The following is a 20,902-nucleotide window of genomic DNA, read 5'->3' as shown; positions in this document are numbered from 1 at the left end:
TTTGGAGAAAATTCAAAACATTCATTATTCAATAGAGCCCAATATTAAAAACCAGCGTTTTGAATGAAGAATCACATTTCTTGGTAGAATCATGCAGGATTGAAATTTTTGATGGTTTTTTACTCCTCTCAACAGCCCAAACAAGTTTCTAAAAGGATGAGTTTGCAACTACTTTACTTTTGAAGAAAATTCAAAACATTCATTATTCAATAGGGCCCAAAATATCAAAAACCAGCGGTTTGAATGAACACACATTTCTTGGTAGAATCATGCAGGACTGAAATTTTTGATGTTTTTCTACTCCTCTCATGAGCCCAAACAAGTCTCTAAAAGGATGAGTTTGCAACTACTTTACTTTTGGAGAAAATTCAAAACATTCATTATTCAATAGAGCCCAATAACAAAAACCTGCGTTTTAAATGAAGAATCACATTTCTTGGTGGAATCATGCAGGATTGAAATTTTTGATGGTTTTTTACTCCTCTCAACAGCCCAAACAAGTTTCTAAAAGGATGAGTTTGCAACTACTTTATTTTTGGAGAAAATTCAAAACATTCATTATTCAATAGGGCCCAAACTATCAAAAACCAGTGGTTTCAATGAACACACATTTCTTGGTGGGATCATGCAGGACTGAAAATTTTGATGTTTTTCTACTCCTCTCATGAGCCCAAACAAGTCTCTAAAAGCATGAGTTTGCAACTACTTTACTTTTGGAGAAAATTCAAAACATTCATTATTCAATAGAGCCCAATAGCAAAAATCAGGTTTTGAATGAAGAATCACATTTCTTGGTAAAATCATGCAGGATTGAAATTTTTGATGGTTTTTTACTCCTCTCAACAGCCCAAACAAGTTTCTAAAAGGATGAGTTTGCAACTACTTTACTTTTGGAGAAAATTCAAAACATTCATTATTCAATAGGGCCCAAACTATCAAAAACCAGCAGTTTCAATGAACACACATTTCTTGGTAGAATCATGCAGGACTGAAATTTTTGATGTTTTTCTACTCCTCTCATGAGCCCAAACAAGTCTCTAAAAGCATGAGTTTGCAACTACTTTACTTTTGGAGAAAATTCAAAACATTCATTATTCAATAGAGCCCAATAGCAAAAACCAGCGTTTTGAATGAAGAATCACATTTCTTGGTAGAATCATGCAGGATTGAAATTTTTGATGGTTTTTTACTCCTCTCAACAGCCCAAACAAGTTTCTAAAAGGATGAGTTTGCAACTACTTTACTTTTGGAGAAAATTCAAAACATTCATTATTCAATAGAGCCCAATAGCAAAAACCAGCGTTTTGAATGAAGAATCACATTTCTTGGTAGAATCATGCAGGATTGAAATTTTTGATGGTTTTTTACTCCTCTCAACAGCCCAAACAAGTCTCTAAAAGCATGAGTTTGCAACTACTTTACTTTTGGAGAAAATTCAAAACATTCATTATTCAATAGAGCCCAATAGCAAAAATCAGGTTTTGAATGAAGAATCACATTTCTTGGTAGAATCATGCAGGATTGAAATTTTTGATGGTTTTTTACTCCTCTCAACAGCCCAAACAAGTTTCTAAAAGGATGAGTTTGCAACTACTTTACTTTTGGAGAAAATTCAAAACATTCATTATTCAATAGGGCCCAAACTATCAAAAACCAGCAGTTTCAATGAACACACATTTCTTGGTAGAATCATGCAGGACTGAAATTTTTGATGTTTTTCTACTCCTCTCATGAGCCCAAACAAGTCTCTAAAAGCATGAGTTTGCAACTACTTTACTTTTGGAGAAAATTCAAAACATTCATTATTCAATAGAGCCCAATAGCAAAAATCATGTTTTGAATGAAGAATCACATTTCTTGGTAGAATCATGCAGGATTGAAATTTTTGATGATTTTATACTCCTCTCAACAGCCCAAACAAGTTTCTAAAAGGATGAGTTTGCAACTACTTTACTTTTGGAGAAAATTCAAAACATTCATTATTCAATAGGGCCCAAAATATCAAAAACCAGCGGTTTGAATGAACACACATTTCTTGGTAGAATCGTGCAGGACTGAAATTTTTGATGTTTTTCTACTCCTCTCATGAGCCCAAACAAGTCTCTAAAAGGATGAGTTTGCAATTACTTTACTTTTGGAGAAAATTCAAAACATTCATTATTCAATAGAGCCCAATAGCAAAAACCAGCGTTTTGAATGAAGAATCACATTTCTTGGTAGAATCATGAAGGATTGAAATTTTTGATGGTTTTTTACTCCTCTCAACAGCCCAAACAAGTTTCTAAAAGGATGAGTTTGCAACTACTTTACTTTTGGAGAAAATTCAAAACATTCATTATTCAATAGGGCCCAAACTATCAAAAACCAGCGGTTTGAATGAACACACATTTCTTGGTAGAATCGTGCAGGACTGAAATTTTTGATGTTTTTCTACTCCTCTCATTAGCCCAAACAAGTCTCTAAAAGGATGAGTTTGCAACTACTTTACTTTTGGAGAAAATTCAAAACATTCATTATTCAATAGAGCCCAATAGCAAAAACCAGCGTTTTGAATGAAGAATCACATTTCTTGGTAGAATCATGCAGGATTGAAATTTATGATGGTTTTTTACTCCTCTCAACAGCCCAAACAAGTTTCTAAAAGGATGAGTTTGCAACTACTTTACTTTTGAAGAAAATTCAAAACATTCATTATTCAATAGGGCCCAAACTATCAAAAACCAGCGGTTTGAATGAACACACGTTTCTTGGTAGAATCATGCAGGACTGAAATTTTTGATGTTTTTCTACTCCTCTCATGAGCCCAAACAAGTCTCTAAAAGCATGAGTTTGCAACTACTTTACTTTTGGAGAAAATTCAAAACATTCATTATTCAATAGAGCCCAATAGCAAAAATCAGGTTTTGAATGAAGAATCACATTTCTTGGTAGAATCATGCAGGATTGAAATTTTTGATGGTTTTTTACTCCTCTCAACAGCCCAAACAAGTTTCTAAAAGGATGAGTTTGCAACTACTTTACTTTTGGAGAAAATTCAAAACATTCATTATTCAATAGGGCCCAAAATATCAAAAACCAGCGGTTTGAATGAACACACATTTCTTGGTAGAATCGTGCAGGACTGAAATTTTTGATGTTTTTCTACTCCTCTCATGAGCCCAAACAAGTCTCTAAAAGGATGAGTTTGCAACTACTTTACTTTTGGAGAAAATTCAAAACATTCATTATTCAACAGAGCCCAATAACAAAAACCAGCGTTTTGAATGAAGAATCACATTTCTTGGTAGAATCGTGCAGGATTGAAATTTTTGATGGTTTTTTACTCCTCTCAACAGCCCAAACAAGTTTCTAAAAGGATGAGTTTGCAACTAATTTATTTTTGGAGAAAATTCAAAACATTCATTATTCAATAGGGCCCAAACTATCAAAAACCAGCGGTTTCAATGAACACACATTTCTTGGTAGAATCATGCAGGACTGAAATTTTTGATGTTTTTCTACTCCTCTCATGAGCCCAAACAAGTCTCTAAAAGCATGAGTTTGCAACTACTTTACTTTTGGAGAAAATTCAAAACATTCATTATTCAATAGAGCCCAATAGCAAAAATCAGGTTTTGAATGAAGAATCACATTTCTTGGTAAAATCATGCAGGATTGAAATTTTTGATGGTTTTTTACTCCTCTCAACAGCCCAAACAAGTTTCTAAAAGGATGAGTTTGCAACTACTTTACTTTTGGAGAAAATTCAAAACATTCATTATTCAATAGGGCCCAAACTATCAAAAACCAGCAGTTTCAATGAACACACATTTCTTGGTAGAATCATGCAGGACTGAAATTTTTGATGTTTTTCTACTCCTCTCATGAGCCCAAACAAGTCTCTAAAAGCATGAGTTTGCAACTACTTTACTTTTGGAGAAAATTCAAAACATTCATTATTCAATAGAGCCCAATAGCAAAAATCAGGTTTTGAATGAAGAATCACATTTCTTGGTAGAATCATGCAGGATTGAAATTTTTGATGATTTTATACTCCTCTCAACAGCCCAAACAAGTTTCTAAAAGGATGAGTTTGCAACTACTTTACTTTTGGAGAAAATTCAAAACATTCATTATTCAATAGGGCCCAAAATATCAAAAACCAGCGGTTTGAATGAACACACATTTCTTGGTAGAATCGTGCAGGACTGAAATTTTTGATGTTTTTCTACTCCTCTCATGAGCCCAAACAAGTCTCTAAAAGGATGAGTTTGCAACTACTTTACTTTTGGAGAAAATTCAAAACATTCATTATTCAATAGAGCCCAATAGCAAAAACCAGCGTTTTGAATGAAGAATCACATTTCTTGGTAGAATCATGCAGGATTGAAATTTTTGATGGTTTTTTACTCCTCTCAACAGCCCAAACAAGTTTCTAAAAGGATGAGTTTGCAACTACTTTATTTTTGGAGAAAATTCAAAACATTCATTATTCAATAGGGCCCAAACTATCAAAAACCAGCGGTTTCAATGAACACACATTTCTTGGTAGAATCATGCAGGACTGAAATTTCTGATGTTTTTCTAATCTCATGAGCCCAAACAAGTCTCTAAAAGCATGAGTTTGCAACTACTTTACTTTTGGAGAAAATTCAAAACATTCATTATTCAATAGGGCCCAAACTATCAAAAACCAGCGGTTTGAATGAACACACATTTCTTGGTAGAATCGTGCAGGACTGAAATTTTTGATGTTTTTCTACTCCTCTCATGAGCCCAAACAAGTCTCTAAAAGCATGAGTTTGCAACTACTTTACTTTTGGAGAAAATTCAAAACATTCATTATTCAATAGAGCCCAATAGCAAAAATCAGGTTTTGAATGAAGAATCACATTTCTTGGTAGAATCATGCTGGATTGAAATTTTTGATGGTTTTTTACTCCTCTCAACAGCCCAAACAATTTTCTAAAAGGATGAGTTTGCAACTACTTTACTTTTGGAGAAAATTCAAAACATTCATTATTCAATAGGGCCCAAAATATCAAAAACCAGCGGTTTGAATGAACACACATTTCTTGGTAGAATCGTGCAGGACTGAAATTTTGATGTTTTTCTACTCCTCTCATGAGCCCAAACAAGTCTCTAAAAGGATGAGTTTGCAACTACTTTACTTTTGGAGAAAATTCAAAACATTCATTATTCAATAGAGCCCAATAGCAAAAACCAGCATTTTGAATGAAGAATCACATTTCTTGGTAGAATCATGCAGGATTGTAATTTTTGATGGTTTTTTACTCCTCTCAACAGCCCAAACAAGTTTCTAAAAGGATGAGTTTGCAACTACTTTACTTTTGGAGAAAATTCAAAACATTCGTTATTCAATAGGGCCCAAAATATCAAAAACCAGCGGTTTGAATGAACACACATTTCTTGGTAGAATCGTGCAGGACTGAAATTTTTGATTTTTTTCTACTCCTCTCATGAGCCCAAACAAGTCTCTAAAAGCATGAGTTTGCAACTACTTTACTTTTGGAGAAAATTCAAAACATTCATTATTCAATAGAGCACAATAGCAAAAACAAGCGTTTTGAATGAAGAATCACATTTCTTGGTAGAATCATGCAGGATTGAAATTTTTGATGGTTTTTTACTGCTCTCAACAGCCCAAACAAGTTTCTAAAAGGATGAGTTTGCAACTACTTTACTTTTGGAGAAAATTCAAAACATTCATTATTCAATAGGGCCCAAACTATCAAAAACCAGCGGTTTCAATGAACACACATTTCTTGGTAGAATCATGCAGGACTGAAATTTTTGATGTTTTTCTACTCCTCTCATGAGCCCAAACAAGTCTCTAAAAGCATGAGTTTGCAACTACTTTACTTTTGGAGAAAATTCAAAACATTCATTATTCAATAGAGCCCAATAGCAAAAATCAGGTTTTGAATGAAGAATCACATTTCTTGGTAGAATCATGCAGGATTGAAATTTTTGATGGTTTTTTACTCCTCTCAACAGCCCAAACAAGTTTCTAAAAGGATGAGTTTGCAACTACTTTACTTTTGGAGAAAATTCAAAACATTCATTATTCAATAGGGCCCAAACTATCAAAAACCAGCGGTTTGAATGAACACACATTTCTTGGTAGGATCGTGCAGGACTGAAATTTTTGATGTTTTTCTACTCCTCTCATTAGCCCAAACAAGTCTCTAAAAGGATGAGTTTGCAACTACTTTACTTTTGGAGAAAATTCAAAACATTCATTATTCAATAGAGCCCAATAGCAAAAACCAGCATTTTGAATGAAGAATCACATTTCTTGGTAGAATCATGCAGGATTGAAATTTTTGATGGTTTTTTACTGCTCTCAACAGCCCAAACAAGTTTCTAAAAGGATGAGTTTGCAACTACTTTACTTTTGGAGAAAATTCAAAACATTCATTATTCAATAGGGCCCAAACTATCAAAAACCAGCGGTTTCAATGAACACACATTTCTTGGTAGAATCATGCAGGACTGAAATTTTTGATGTTTTTCTACTCCTCTCATGAGCCCAAACAAGTCTCTAAAAGCATGAGTTTGCAACTACTTTACTTTTGGAGAAAATTCAAAACATTCATTATTCAATAGAGCCCAATAGCAAAAATCAGGTTTTGAATGAAGAATCACATTTCTTGGTAGAATCATGCAGGATTGAAATTTTTGATGGTTTTTTACTCCTCTCAACAGCCCAAACAAGTTTCTAAAAGGATGAGTTTGCAACTACTTTACTTTTGGAGAAAATTCAAAACATTCATTATTCAATAGGGCCCAAACTATCAAAAACCAGCGGTTTGAATGAACACACATTTCTTGGTAGAATCGTGCAGGACTGAAATTTTTGATGTTTTTCTACTCCTCTCATTAGCCCAAACAAGTCTCTAAAAGGATGAGTTTGCAACTACTTTACTTTTGGAGAAAATTCAAAACATTCATTATTCAATAGAGCCCAATAGCAAAAATCAGGTTTTGAATGAAGAATCACATTTCTTGGTAGAATCATGCAGGATTGAAATTTTTGATGGTTTTTTACTCCTCTCAACAGCCCAAACAAGTATCTAAAAGGATGAGTTTGCAACTACTTTACTTTTGGAGAAAATTCAAAACATTCATTATTCAATAGGGCCCAAACTATCAAAAACCAGCGGTTTGAATGAACACACATTTCTTGGTAGAATCGTGCAGGACTGAAATTTTTGATGTTTTTCTACTCCTCTCATGAGCCCAAACAAGTCTCTAAAAGGATGAGTTTGCAACTACTTTACTTTTGGAGAAAATTCAAAACATTCATTATTCAATAGAGCCCAATAGCAAAAACCAGCGTTTTGAATGAAGAATCACATGTCTTGGTAGAATCATGCAGGATTGAAATTTTTGATGGTTTTTTACTCCTCTCAACAGCCCAAACAAGTTTCTAAAAGGATGAGTTTGCAACTACTTTACTTTTGGAGACAATTCAAAACATTCGTTATTCAATAGGGACCAAAATATCAAAAACCAGCGGTTTGAATGAACACACATTTCTTGGTAGAATCGTGCAGGACTGAAATTTTTGATTTTTTTCTACTCCTCTCATGAGCCCAAACAAGTCTCTAAAAGCATGAGTTTGCAACTACTTTACTTTTGGAGAAAATTCAAAACATTCATTATTCAATAGAGCTCAATAGCAAAAACCAGCGTTTTGAATGAAGAATCACATTTCTTGGTAGAATCATGCAGGATTGAAATTTTTGATGGTTTTTTACTCCTCTCAACAGCCCAAACAAGTTTCTAAAAGGATGAGTTTGCAACTACTTTATTTTTGGAGAAAATTCAAAACATTCATTATTCAATAGGGCCCAAACTATCAAAAACCAGCGGTTTCAATGAACACACATTTCTTGGTAGAATCATGCAGGACTGAAATTTCTGATGTTTTTCTAATCTCATGAGCCCAAACAAGTCTCTAAAAGCATGAGTTTGCAACTACTTTACTTTTGGAGAAAATTCAAAACATTCATTATTCAATAGGGCCCAAACTATCAAAAACCAGCGGTTTGAATGAACACACATTTCTTGGTAGAATCGTGCAGGACTGAAATTTTTGATGTTTTTCTACTCCTCTCATGAGCCCAAACAAGTCTCTAAAAGCATGAGTTTGCAACTACTTTACTTTTGGAGAAAATTCAAAACATTCATTATTCAATAGAGCCCAATAGCAAAAATCAGGTTTTGAATGAAGAATCACATTTCTTGGTAGAATCATGCTGGATTGAAATTTTTGATGGTTTTTTACTCCTCTCAACAGCCCAAACAAGTTTCTAAAAGGATGAGTTTGCAACTACTTTACTTTTGGAGAAAATTCAAAACATTCATTATTCAATAGGGCCCAAAATATCAAAAACCAGCGGTTTGAATGAACACACATTTCTTGGTAGAATCGTGCAGGACTGAAATTTTTGATGTTTTTCTACTCCTCTCATGAGCCCAAACAAGTCTCTAAAAGGATGAGTTTGCAACTACTTTACTTTTGGAGAAAATTCAAAACATTCATTATTCAATAGAGCCCAATAGCAAAAACCAGCATTTTGAATGAAGAATCACATTTCTTGGTAGAATCATGCAGGATTGTAATTTTTGATGGTTTTTTACTCCTCTCAACAGCCCAAACAAGTTTCTAAAAGGATGAGTTTGCAACTACTTTACTTTTGGAGAAAATTCAAAACATTCGTTATTCAATAGGGCCCAAAATATCAAAAACCAGCGGTTTGAATGAACACACATTTCTTGGTAGAATCGTGCAGGACTGAAATTTTTGATTTTTTTCTACTCCTCTCATGAGCCCAAACAAGTCTCTAAAAGCATGAGTTTGCAACTACTTTACTTTTGGAGAAAATTCAAAACATTCATTATTCAATAGAGCACAATAGCAAAAACAAGCGTTTTGAATGAAGAATCACATTTCTTGGTAGAATCATGCAGGATTGAAATTTTTGATGGTTTTTTACTCCTCTCAACAGCCCAAACAAGTTTCTAAAAGGATGAGTTTGCAACTACTTTATTTTGGAGAAAATTCAAAACATTCATTATTCAATAGTGCCCAAACTATCAAAAACCAGCAGTTTCAATGAACACACATTTCTTGGTAGAATCATGCAGGACTGAAATTTCTGATGTTTTTCTACTCTCATGAGCCCAAACAAGTCTCTAAAAGCATGAGTTTTCAACTACTTTACTTTTGGAGAAAATTCAAAACATTCATTATTCAATAGGGCCCAAACTATCAAAAACCAGCGGTTTGAATGAACACACATTTCTTGGTAGAATCGTGCAGGACTGAAATTTTTGATGTTTTTCTACTCCTCTCATGAGCCCAAACAAGTCTCTAAAAGGATGAGTTTGCAAATATTTTACTTTTGGAGAAAATTCAAAACATTCATTATTCAATAGAGCCCAATAGCAAAAACCAGCGTTTTGAATGAAGAATCACATTTCTTGGTAGAATCATGCAGGATTGAAATTTTTGATGGTTTTTTACTGCTCTCAACAGCCCAAACAAGTTTCTAAAAGGATGAGTTTGCAACTACTTTACTTTTGGAGAAAATTCAAAACATTCATTATTCAATAGGGCCCAAACTATCAAAAACCAGCGGTTTCAATGAACACACATTTCTTGGTAGAATCATGCAGGACTGAAATTTTTGATGTTTTTCTACTCCTCTCATGAGCCCAAACAAGTCTCTAAAAGCATGAGTTTGCAACTACTTTACTTTTGGAGAAAATTCAAAACATTCATTATTCAATAGAGCCCAATAGCAAAAATCAGGTTTTGAATGAAGAATCACATTTCTTGGTAGAATCATGCAGGATTGAAATTTTTGATGGTTTTTTACTCCTCTCAACAGCCCAAACAAGTTTCTAAAAGGATGAGTTTGCAACTACTTTACTTTTGGAGAAAATTCAAAACATTCATTATTCAATAGGGCCCAAACTATCAAAAACCAGCGGTTTGAATGAACACACATTTCTTGGTAGGATCGTGCAGGACTGAAATTTTTGATGTTTTTCTACTCCTCTCATTAGCCCAAACAAGTCTCTAAAAGGATGAGTTTGCAACTACTTTACTTTTGGAGAAAATTCAAAACATTCATTATTCAATAGAGCCCAATAGCAAAAACCAGCATTTTGAATGAAGAATCACATTTCTTGGTAGAATCATGCAGGATTGAAATTTTTGATGGTTTTTTACTGCTCTCAACAGCCCAAACAAGTTTCTAAAAGGATGAGTTTGCAACTACTTTACTTTTGGAGAAAATTCAAAACATTCATTATTCAATAGGGCCCAAACTATCAAAAACCAGCGGTTTCAATGAACACACATTTCTTGGTAGAATCATGCAGGACTGAAATTTTTGATGTTTTTCTACTCCTCTCATGAGCCCAAACAAGTCTCTAAAAGCATGAGTTTGCAACCACTTTACTTTTGGAGAAAATTCAAAACATTCATTATTCAATAGAGCCCAATAGCAAAAATCAGGTTTTGAATGAAGAATCACATTTCTTGGTAGAATCATGCAGGATTGAAATTTTTGATGGTTTTTTACTCCTCTCAACAGCCCAAACAAGTTTCTAAAAGGATGAGTTTGCAACTACTTTACTTTTGGAGAAAATTCAAAACATTCATTATTCAATAGGGCCCAAACTATCAAAAACCAGCGGTTTGAATGAACACACATTACTTGGTAGAATCGTGCAGGACTGAAATTTTTGATGTTTTTCTACTCCTCTCATTAGCCCAAACAAGTCTCTAAAAGGATGAGTTTGCAACTACTTTACTTTTGGAGAAAATTCAAAACATTCATTATTCAATAGAGCCCAATAGCAAAAATCAGGTTTTGAATGAAGAATCACATTTCTTGGTAGAATCATGCAGGATTGAAATTTTTGATGGTTTTTTACTCCTCTCAACAGCCCAAACAAGTATCTAAAAGGATGAGTTTGCAACTACTTTACTTTTGGAGAAAATTCAAAACATTCATTATTCAATAGGGCCCAAACTATCAAAAACCAGCGGTTTGAATGAACACACATTTCTTGGTAGAATCGTGCAGGACTGAAATTTTTGATGTTTTTCTACTCCTCTCATGAGCCCAAACAAGTCTCTAAAAGGATGAGTTTGCAACTACTTTACTTTTGGAGAAAATTCAAAACATTCATTATTCAATAGAGCCCAATAGCAAAAACCAGCGTTTTGAATGAAGAATCACATGTCTTGGTAGAATCATGCAGGATTGAAATTTTTGATGGTTTTTTACTCCTCTCAACAGCCCAAACAAGTTTCTAAAAGGATGAGTTTGCAACTACTTTACTTTTGGAGAAAATGCAAAACATTCATTATTCAATAGGGCCCAAACTATCAAAAACCAGCGGTTTGAATGAATACACATTTCTTGGTAGAATCATGCAGGACTGAAATTTTTGATGTTTTTCTACTCCTCTCATGAGCCCAAACAAGTCTCTAAAAGCATGAGTTTGCAACTACTTTACTTTTGAAGAAAATTCAAAACATTCATTATTCAATAGAGCCCAATAGCAAAAATCAGGTTTTGAATGAAGAATCACATTTCTTGGTAGAATCATGCAGGATTGAAATTTTTGATGGTTTTTTACTCCTCTCAACAGCCCAAACAAGTTTCTAAAAGGATGAGTTTGCAACTACTTTACTTTTGGAGAAAATTCAAAACATTCATTATTCAATAGGGCCCAAACTATCAAAAACCAGCGGTTTGAATGAACACACATTTCTTGGTAGAATCGTGCAGGACTGAAATTTTTGATGTTTTTCTACTCCTCTCATTAGCCCAAACAAGTCTCTAAAAGGATGAGTTTGCAATTACTTTACTTTTGGAGAAAATTCAAAACATTCATTATTCAATAGAGCCCAATAGCAAAAACCAGCATTTTGAATGAAGAATCACATTTCTTGGTAGAATCATGCAGGATTGAAATTTTTGATGGTTTTTTACTGCTCTCAACAGCCCAAACAAGTTTCTAAAAGGATGAGTTTGCAACTACTTTACTTTTGGAGAAAATTCAAAACATTCATTATTCAATAGGGCCCAAACTATCAAAAACCAGCGGTTTGAATGAACACACATTTCTTGGTAGAATCATGCAGGACTGAAATTTTTGATGTTTTTCTACTCCTCTCATGAGCCCAAACAAGTCTCTAAAAGCATGAGTTTGCAACTACTTTACTTTTGGAGAAAATTCAAAACATTCATTATTCAATAGAGCCCAATAGCAAAAATCAGGTTTTGAATGAAGAATCACATTTCTTGTTAAAATCATGCAGGATTGAAATTTTTGATGGTTTTTTACTCCTCTCAACAGCCCAAACAAGCTTCTAAAAGGATGAGTTTGCAACTACTTTACTTTTGGAGAAAATTCAAAACATTCATTATTCAATAGGGCCCAAACTATCAAAAACCAGCGGTTTCAATGAACACACATTTCTTGGTAGAATCATGCAGGACTGAAATTTTTGATGTTTTTCTACTCCTCTCTTGAGCCCAAACAAGTATCTAAAAGCATGAGTTTGCAACTACTTTACTTTTGGAGAAAATTCAAAACATTCATTATTCAATAGAGCCCAATAGCAAAAACCAGCGTTTTGAATGAAGAATCACATTTCTTGGTAGAATCATGCAGGATTGAAATTTTTGATGGTTTTTTACTCCTCTCAACAGCTCAAACAAGTTTCTAAAAGGATGAGTTTGCAATTACTTTACTTTTGGAGAAAATTCAAAACATTCATTATTCAATAGGGCCCAAACTATCAAAAACCAGCGGTTTCAATGAACACACATTTCTTGGTAGAATCATGCAGGATTGAAATTTTTGATGTTTTTCTACTCCTCTCATGAGCCCAAACAAGTCTCTAAAAGCATGAGTTTGCAACTACTTTACTTTTGGAGAAAATTCAAAACATTCATTATTCAATAGAGCCCAATAGCAAAAATCAGGTTTTGAATGAAGAATCACATTTCTTGGTAGAATCATGCAGGATTGAAATTTTTGATGGTTTTTTACTCCTCTCAACAGCCCAAACAAGTTTCTAAAAGGATGAGTTTGCAACTACTTTACTTTTGGAGAAAATTCAAAACATTCATTATTCAATAGGGCCCAAACTATCAAAAACCAGCGGTTTCAATGAACACACATTTCTTGGTAGAATCATGCAGGACTGAAATTTTTGATGTTTTTCTACTCCTCTCATGAGCCCAAACAAGTCTCTAAAAGCATGAGTTTGCAATTACTTTACTTTTGGAGAAAATTCAAAACATTCAACATTCAATAGAGCCCAATAGCAAAAATCAGGTTTTGAATGAAGAATCACATTTCTTGGTAGAATCATGCAGGATTGAAATTTTTGATGGTTTTTTACTCCTCTCAACAGCCCAAACAAGTTTCTAAAAGGATGAGTTTGCAACTACTTTACTTTTGGAGAAAATTCAAAACATTCATTATTCAATAGGGCCCAAACTATCAAAAACCAGCGGTTTGAATGAACACACATTTCTTGGTAGAATCATGCAGGACTGAAATTTTTGATGTTTTTCTACTCCTCTCATGAGCCCAAACAAGTCTCTAAAAGCATGAGTTTGCAACTACTTTACTTTTGGAGAAAATTCAAAACATTCATTATTCAATAGAGCCCAATAGCAAAAATCAGGTTTTGAATGAAGAATCACATTTCTTGGTAGAATCATGCAGGATTGAAATTTTTGATGGTTTTTTTACTCCTCTCAACAGCCCAAACAAGTTTCTAAAAGGTTGAGTTTGCAACTACTTTACTTTTGGAGAAAATTCAAAACATTCATTATTCAATAGGGCCCAAACTATCAAAAACCAGCGGTTTAAATGAACACACATTTCTTGGTAGAATCGTGCAGGACTGAAATTTTTGATGTTTTTCTACTCCTCTCATGAGCCCAAACAAGTCTCTAAAAGGATGAGTTTGCAACTACTTTACTTTTGGAGAAAATTCAAAACATTCATTATTCAATAGAGCCCAATAGCAAAAACCAGCGTTTTGAATGAAGAATCACATTTCTTGGTAGAATCATGCAGGATTGAAATTTTTGATGGTTGTTTACTCCTCTCAACAGCCCAAACAAGTTTCTAAAAGGATGAGTTTGCAACTACTTTACTTTTGGAGAAAATTCAAAACATTCATTATTCAATAGGGCCCAAACTATCAAAAACCAGCGGTTTCAATGAACACACATTTCTTTGTAGAATCATGCAGGACTGAAATTTTTGATGTTTTTCTACTCCTCTCATGAACCCAAACAAGTCTCTAAAAGCATGAGTTTGCAACTACTTTACTTTTGGAGAAAATTCAAAACATTCATTATTCAATAGAGCCCAATAGCAAAAATCAGGTTTTGAATGAAGAATCACATTTCTTGGTAGAATCATGCAGGATTGAAATTTTTGATGGTTTTTTACTCCTCTCAACAGCCCAAACAAGTTTCTAAAAGGATGAGTTTGCAACTACTTTACTTTTGGAGAAAATTCAAAACATTCATTATTCAATAGGGCCCAAACTATCAAAAACCAGCGGTTTGAATGAACACACATTTCTTGGTAGAATCGTGCAGGACTGAAATTTTTGATGTTTTTCTACTCCTCTCATTAGCCCAAACAAGTCTCTAAAAGGATGAGTTTGCAACTACTTTACTTTTGGAGAAAATTCAAAACATTCATTATTCAATAGAGCCCAATAGCAAAAATCAGGTTTTGAATGAAGAATCACATTTCTTGGTAGAATCATGCAGGATTGAAATTTTTGATGGTTTTTTACTCCTCTCAACAGCCCAAACAAGTTTCTAAAAGGATGAGTTTGCAACTACTTTACTTTTGGAGAAAATTCAAAACATTCATTATTCAATAGGGCCCAAACTATCAAAAACCAGCGGTTTGAATGAACACACATTTCTTGGTAGAATCGTGCAGGACTGAAATTTTTGATGTTTTTCTACTCCTCTCATTAGCCCAAACAAGTCTCTAAAAGGATGAGTTTGCAACTACTTTACTTTTGGAGAAAATTCAAAACATTCATTATTCAATAGAGCCCAATAGCAAAAACCAGCGTTTTGAATGAAGAATCACATTTCTTGGTAGAATCATGCAGGATTGAAATTTTTGATGGTTTTTTACTCCTCTCAACAGCCCAAACAAGTTTCTAAAAGGATGAGTTTGCAACTACTTTACTTTTGGAGAAAATTCAAAACATTCATTATTCAATAGGGCCCAAACTATCAAAAAACAGCGGTTTCAATGAACACACATTTCTTGGTAGAATCATGCAGGACTTAAGCGGTTTCCAAAGACAGATTGAATTGAAATTGGGATACACAAGTAGTGTTTTCAAAGCATGATTTGAATGCTTTTTTCAAATGTTGTTGCTCTGTAATTAGTTTTTCTTGGTCCAAGTTGCACATTTCCAATTCCTTAGCCTTGATTTAACTTCACCAACTCTTCTACTACTACTACTACTACTACTACTACTCTTATTCACCTATATATGGGAGGCATTGCACTGTATTCAATCTGTCAGTAAAATAACGATCTATCTTGGCCTTTGCTGCTTGGTAGGTACAGGTGTGACAAGCTGCAGTAATGTGTTTGGCTTTGGATAGCTACATTTCTGCACACCCACCTGCTACAAGGCCTGCAGCCCCTTCCCCTCAGTACTTCCCCAGTCTTAATTCAAGCATTCAATTCCTACCACATCCCTCATGCAATGATATGTCGTTTCGTTTTTGAAACATTGTCCCCCTCTTGTGGCATTCCAGCTTTGAAATTTACTGTTCAATTTTGAATTAATTCATATATGAATTAAATGGAAAAGCAACGATTTACCTGGCGAGTTATTTGAATGTTCGGCCTACGTCCACCTGTCTGACAGACGGTATTCTAGTGACTTGTAGCAGCAGCAGCAGCAGCTAGGTGCGCTGCTTGCCTGCAGTAAATAGGATGTGTTCCATCCATGGAACACTGTGATATTAATCATGCCATTCATAGAACACAATTCTTGGATGTGTTCTATTCCTGGAACAATGGGACCACGTGTCACAATGGGACCACGTGTCACAATGGGCAGCCCACAGTCTGTAGCAGCTGCGCAGTAGTAGTCAGCTTCAGTCTGCTGAGGGAGCCTCAGCAGACAGGTGGGCGATGCTCACCAAGGAGATGGAAACATAGCTTGCTCACTTCACTCCACGCATCATTTCAGTATCTGCAGTTCCTCTGAGAATGGTGCACTCACTCTCTTAAGCGGTTTCCAAAGACAGATTGAATTGAAATCGGGATACACAAGTAGTGTTTTCAAAGCATGATTTGAATGCTTTTTTCAAATGTCGTTGCTCTGTAATTAGTTTTTCTTGGTCCAAGTTGCACATTTCCAATTCCTTAGCCTTGATTTAACTTGACCAACTCTTCTACTACTACTACTACTACTACTACTACTACTACTACTACTCTTATTCACCTCTATATGGGAGGCATTGCACTGTATTCAATCTGTCAGTAAAATAACGATCTATCTTGGCCTTTGCTGCTTGGTAGGTACAGGTATGACAAGCTGCGGTAATGTGTTTGGCTTTGGATAGCTACATTTCTGCACACCCACCTGCTACAAGGCCTGCAGCCCCTTCCCCTCAGTACTTCCCCAGTCTTAATTCAAGCATTCAATTCCTACCACATCCCTCATGCAATGATATGTCGTTTCATTTTTGAAACATTGTCCCCCTCCTGTGGCCTTCCAACTTTGAAATTTACTGTTCAATTTTGAATTAATTCATATATGAATTAAATGGAAAAGCAACGATTTATCTGGCGAGTTATTTGAATGTTCGGCCTACGTCCACCTGTCTGACAGACGGTATTCTAGTGGCTTGTAGCAGCAGCAGCAGCAGCTGCTAGGTGCGCTGCTTGCCTGCAGTAAATAGGATGTGTTCCATCCATGGAACACTGTGATAGGAATCATGCCATTCATAGAACACAATGCTTGGATGTGTTCTACTCCTGGAACAATGGGTCCACGTGTCACAATGGGACCACGTGTCACAATGGGCAGCCCACAGTCTGTAGCAGCTGCGCAGTAGTAGTCAGCTTCAGTCTGCTGAGGGAGCCTCAGCAGACAGGTGGGCGATGCTCGCCAGGGAGATGGAAAAATAGCTTGCTCACTTCACTCCACGCATCATTTCAGTATCTGCAGTTCCTCTGAGAATGGTGCACTCACTCTCTTAAGCGGTTTCCAAAGACAGATTGAATTGAAATTGGGATACACATTTTCAAAGCATGATTTGAATGCTTTTTTCAAATGTCGTTGCTCTGTAATTAGTTTTTCTTGGTCCAAGTTGCACATTTCCAATTCCTTAGCCTTGATTTAACCTGACCAACTCTTCTACTACTACTACTATTACTACTACTACTACTCTTATTCACCTCTATATGGGAGGCATTGCACTGTATTCAATCTGTCAGTAAAATAACGATCTATCTTGGCCTTTGCTGCTTGGTAGGTACAGGTGTGACAAGCTGCAGTAATGTGTTTGGCTTTGGATAGCTACATTTCTGCACACCCACCTGCTACAAGGCCTGCAGCCCCTTCCCCTCAGTACTTCCCCAGTCTTAATTCAAGCATTCAATTCCTACCACATCCCTCATGCAATGATATGTCGTTTCATTTTTGAAACATTGTCCCCCTCTTGTGGCCTTCCAACTTTGAAATTTACTGTTCAATTTTGAATTAATTCATATATGAATTAAATGGAAAAGCAACGATTTATCTGGCGAGTTATTTGAATGTTCAGCCTACGTCCACCTGTCTGACAGACGGTATTCTAGTGGCTTGTAGCAGCAGCAGCAGCAGCTAGGTGCGCTGCTTTCCTGCAGTAAATAGGATGTGTTCCATCAATGGAACACTGTGATAGGAATCATGCCATTCATAGAACACAATGCTTGGATGTGTTCTATTCCTGGAACAATGGGACCACGTGTCACAATGGGACCACGTGTCACAATGGGCAGCCCACAGTCTGTAGCAGCTGCGCAGTAGTAGTCAGCTTCAGTCTGCTGAGGGAGCCTCAGCAGACAGGTGGGCGATGCTCGCCAGGGAGATGGAAAAATAGCTTGCTCACTTCACTCCACGCATCATTTCAGTATCTGCAGTTCTTCTGAGAATGGTGCACTCACTCTCTTAAGCGGTTTCCAAAGACAGATTGAATTGAAATTGGGATACACAAGTAGTGTTTTCAAAGCATGATTTGAATGCTTTTTTCAAATGTCGTTGCTCTGTAATTAGTTTTTCTTGGTCCAAGTTGCACATTTCCAATTCCTTAGCCTTGATTTAACTTGACCAACTCTTCTACTACTACTACTACTACTCTTATTCACCTCTATATGGGAGGCATTGCACTGTATTCAATCTGTCAGTAAAATAACGATGTATCTTGGCCTTTGCTGCTTGGTAGGTACAGGTGTGACAAGCTGCAGTAATGTGTTTGGCTTTGGATAGCTACATTTCTGCACACCCACCTGCTACAAGGCCTGCAGCCCCTTCCCCTCAGTACTTCCCCAGTCTTAATTCAAGCATTCAATTCCTACCACATCCCTCATGCAACGATATGTCGTTTTGTTTTTGAAACATTGTCCCCCTCTTGTGGCCTTCCAACTTTGAAATTTACTGTTCAATTTTGAATTAATTCATATATGAATTAAATGGAAAAGCAACGATTTATCTGGCGAGTTATTTGAATGTTCGGCCTACGTCCAACTGTCTGACAGACGGTATTCTAGTGGCTTGTAGCAGCAACAGCAGCTAGGTGCGCTGCTTGCCTGCAGTAAATAGGATGTGTTCCATCCATGGAACACTGTGATAGGAATCATGCCATTCATAGAACACAATGCTTGGATGTGTTCTATTCCTGGAACAATGGGACCACGTGTCACAATGGGCCGCCCACAGTCTGCAGCAGCTGCGCAGTAGTAGTCAGCTTCAGTCTGCTGAGGGAGCCTCAGCAGACAGGTGGGCGATGCTCGCCAGGGAGATGGAAAAATAGCTTGCTCACTTCACTCCACGCATCATTTCAGTATCTGCAGTTCCTCTGAGAATGGTGCACTCACTCTCTTAAGCGGTTTCCAAAGACAGATTGAATTGAATTTGGGATACACAAGTAGTGTTTTCAAAGCATGATTTGAATGCTTTTTTCAAATGTCGTTGCTCTGTAATTAGTTTTTCTTGGTCCAAGTTGCACATTTCCAATTCCTTAGCCTTGATTTAACTTGACCAACTCTTCTACTACTACTACTACTACTACTACTACTCTTATTCACCTCTATATGGGAGGCATTGCACTGTATTCAATCTGTCAGTAAAATAACGATCTATCTTGGCCTTTGCTGCTTGGTAGGTACAGGTGTGACAAGCTGCAGTAATGTGTTTGGCTTTGGATAGCTACATTTCTGCACACCCACCTGCTACAAGGCCTGCAGCCCCTTCCCCTCAGTACTTCCCCAGTCTTAATTCAAGCATTCAATATTTACTGCAGGAAAGCAGCGCACCTAGCTGCTGCTGCTGCTGCTGCTGCTACAAGCCACTAGAATACCGTCTGTCAGACAGGTGGGCGTAGGCCGAACATTCAAATAACTCGCCAGATAAATCGTTGCTTTTCCATTTAATTCATATATGAATTAATTCAAATTTGAACAGTAAATTTCAAAGTTGGAAGGCCACAAGAGGGGGACAATGTTTCAAAAATGAAACGACATATCATTGCATGAGGGATGTGGTAGGAATTGAATGCTTGAATTAAGACTGGGGAAGTACTGAGGGGAAGGGGCTGCAGGCCTTGTAGCAGGTGGGTGTGCAGAAATGTAGCTATCCAAAGCCAAACACATTACTGCAGCTTGTCACACCTGTACCTACCAAGCAGCAAAGGCCAAGATAGATCGTTATTTTACTGACAGATTGAATACAGTGCAATGCCTCCCATATAGAGGTGAATAAGAGTAGTAGTAGTAGTAGTAGTAGTAGTAGTAGAAGAGTTGGTCAAGTTAAATCAAGGCTAAGGAATTGGAAATGTGCAACTTGGACCAAGAAAAACTAATTACAGAGCAACGACATTTGAAAAAAGCATTCAAATCATGCTTTGAAAACACTACTTGTGTATCCCGATTTCAATTCAATCAGTCTTTGTAAACCTCTTAAGAGAGTGAGTGCACCATTCTCAGAGGAACTGCAGATACTGAAATGATGTGTGGAGTGAAGTGAGCAAGCTATTTTTCCATCTCCCTGGCGAGCATCGCCCAACTGTCTGCTGAGGCTCCCTCAGCAGACTGAAGCTGACTACTACTGCGCAGCTGCTACAGACTGTGGGCTGCCCATTGTGACACGTGGTCCCATTGTTCCAGGAATAGAACACATCCAAGCATTGTGTTCTATGAATGGCATGATTCCTATCACAGTGTTCCATTGATGGAACACATCCTATTTACTGCAGGCAAGCAGCGCACCTAGCTGCTGCTGCTGCTGCTGCTGCTACAAGCCACTAGAATACCGTCTGTCAGACAGGTGGACGTAGGCCGAACATTCAAATAACTCGCCAGATAAATCGTTGCTTTTCCATTTAATTCATATATGAATTAATTCAAAATTGAACAGTAAATTTCAAAGTTGGAAGGCCACAAGAGGGGGACAATGTTTCAAAAATGAAACGACATATCATTGCATGAGGGATGTGGTAGGAATTGAATGCTTGAATTAAGACTGGGGAAGTACTGAGGGGAAGGGGCTGCAGGCCTTGTAGCAGGTGGGTGTGCAGAAATGTAGCTA

This window comes from Dendrobates tinctorius, unplaced genomic scaffold (genome assembly GCF_039654945.1).
Source record: "Dendrobates tinctorius isolate UK_male_01 unplaced genomic scaffold, ASM3965494v1 ptg000125l, whole genome shotgun sequence".
Taxonomy (NCBI): Eukaryota; Metazoa; Chordata; class Amphibia; order Anura; family Dendrobatidae; genus Dendrobates; species Dendrobates tinctorius.
This window is presented reverse-complemented; position numbering follows the sequence as displayed.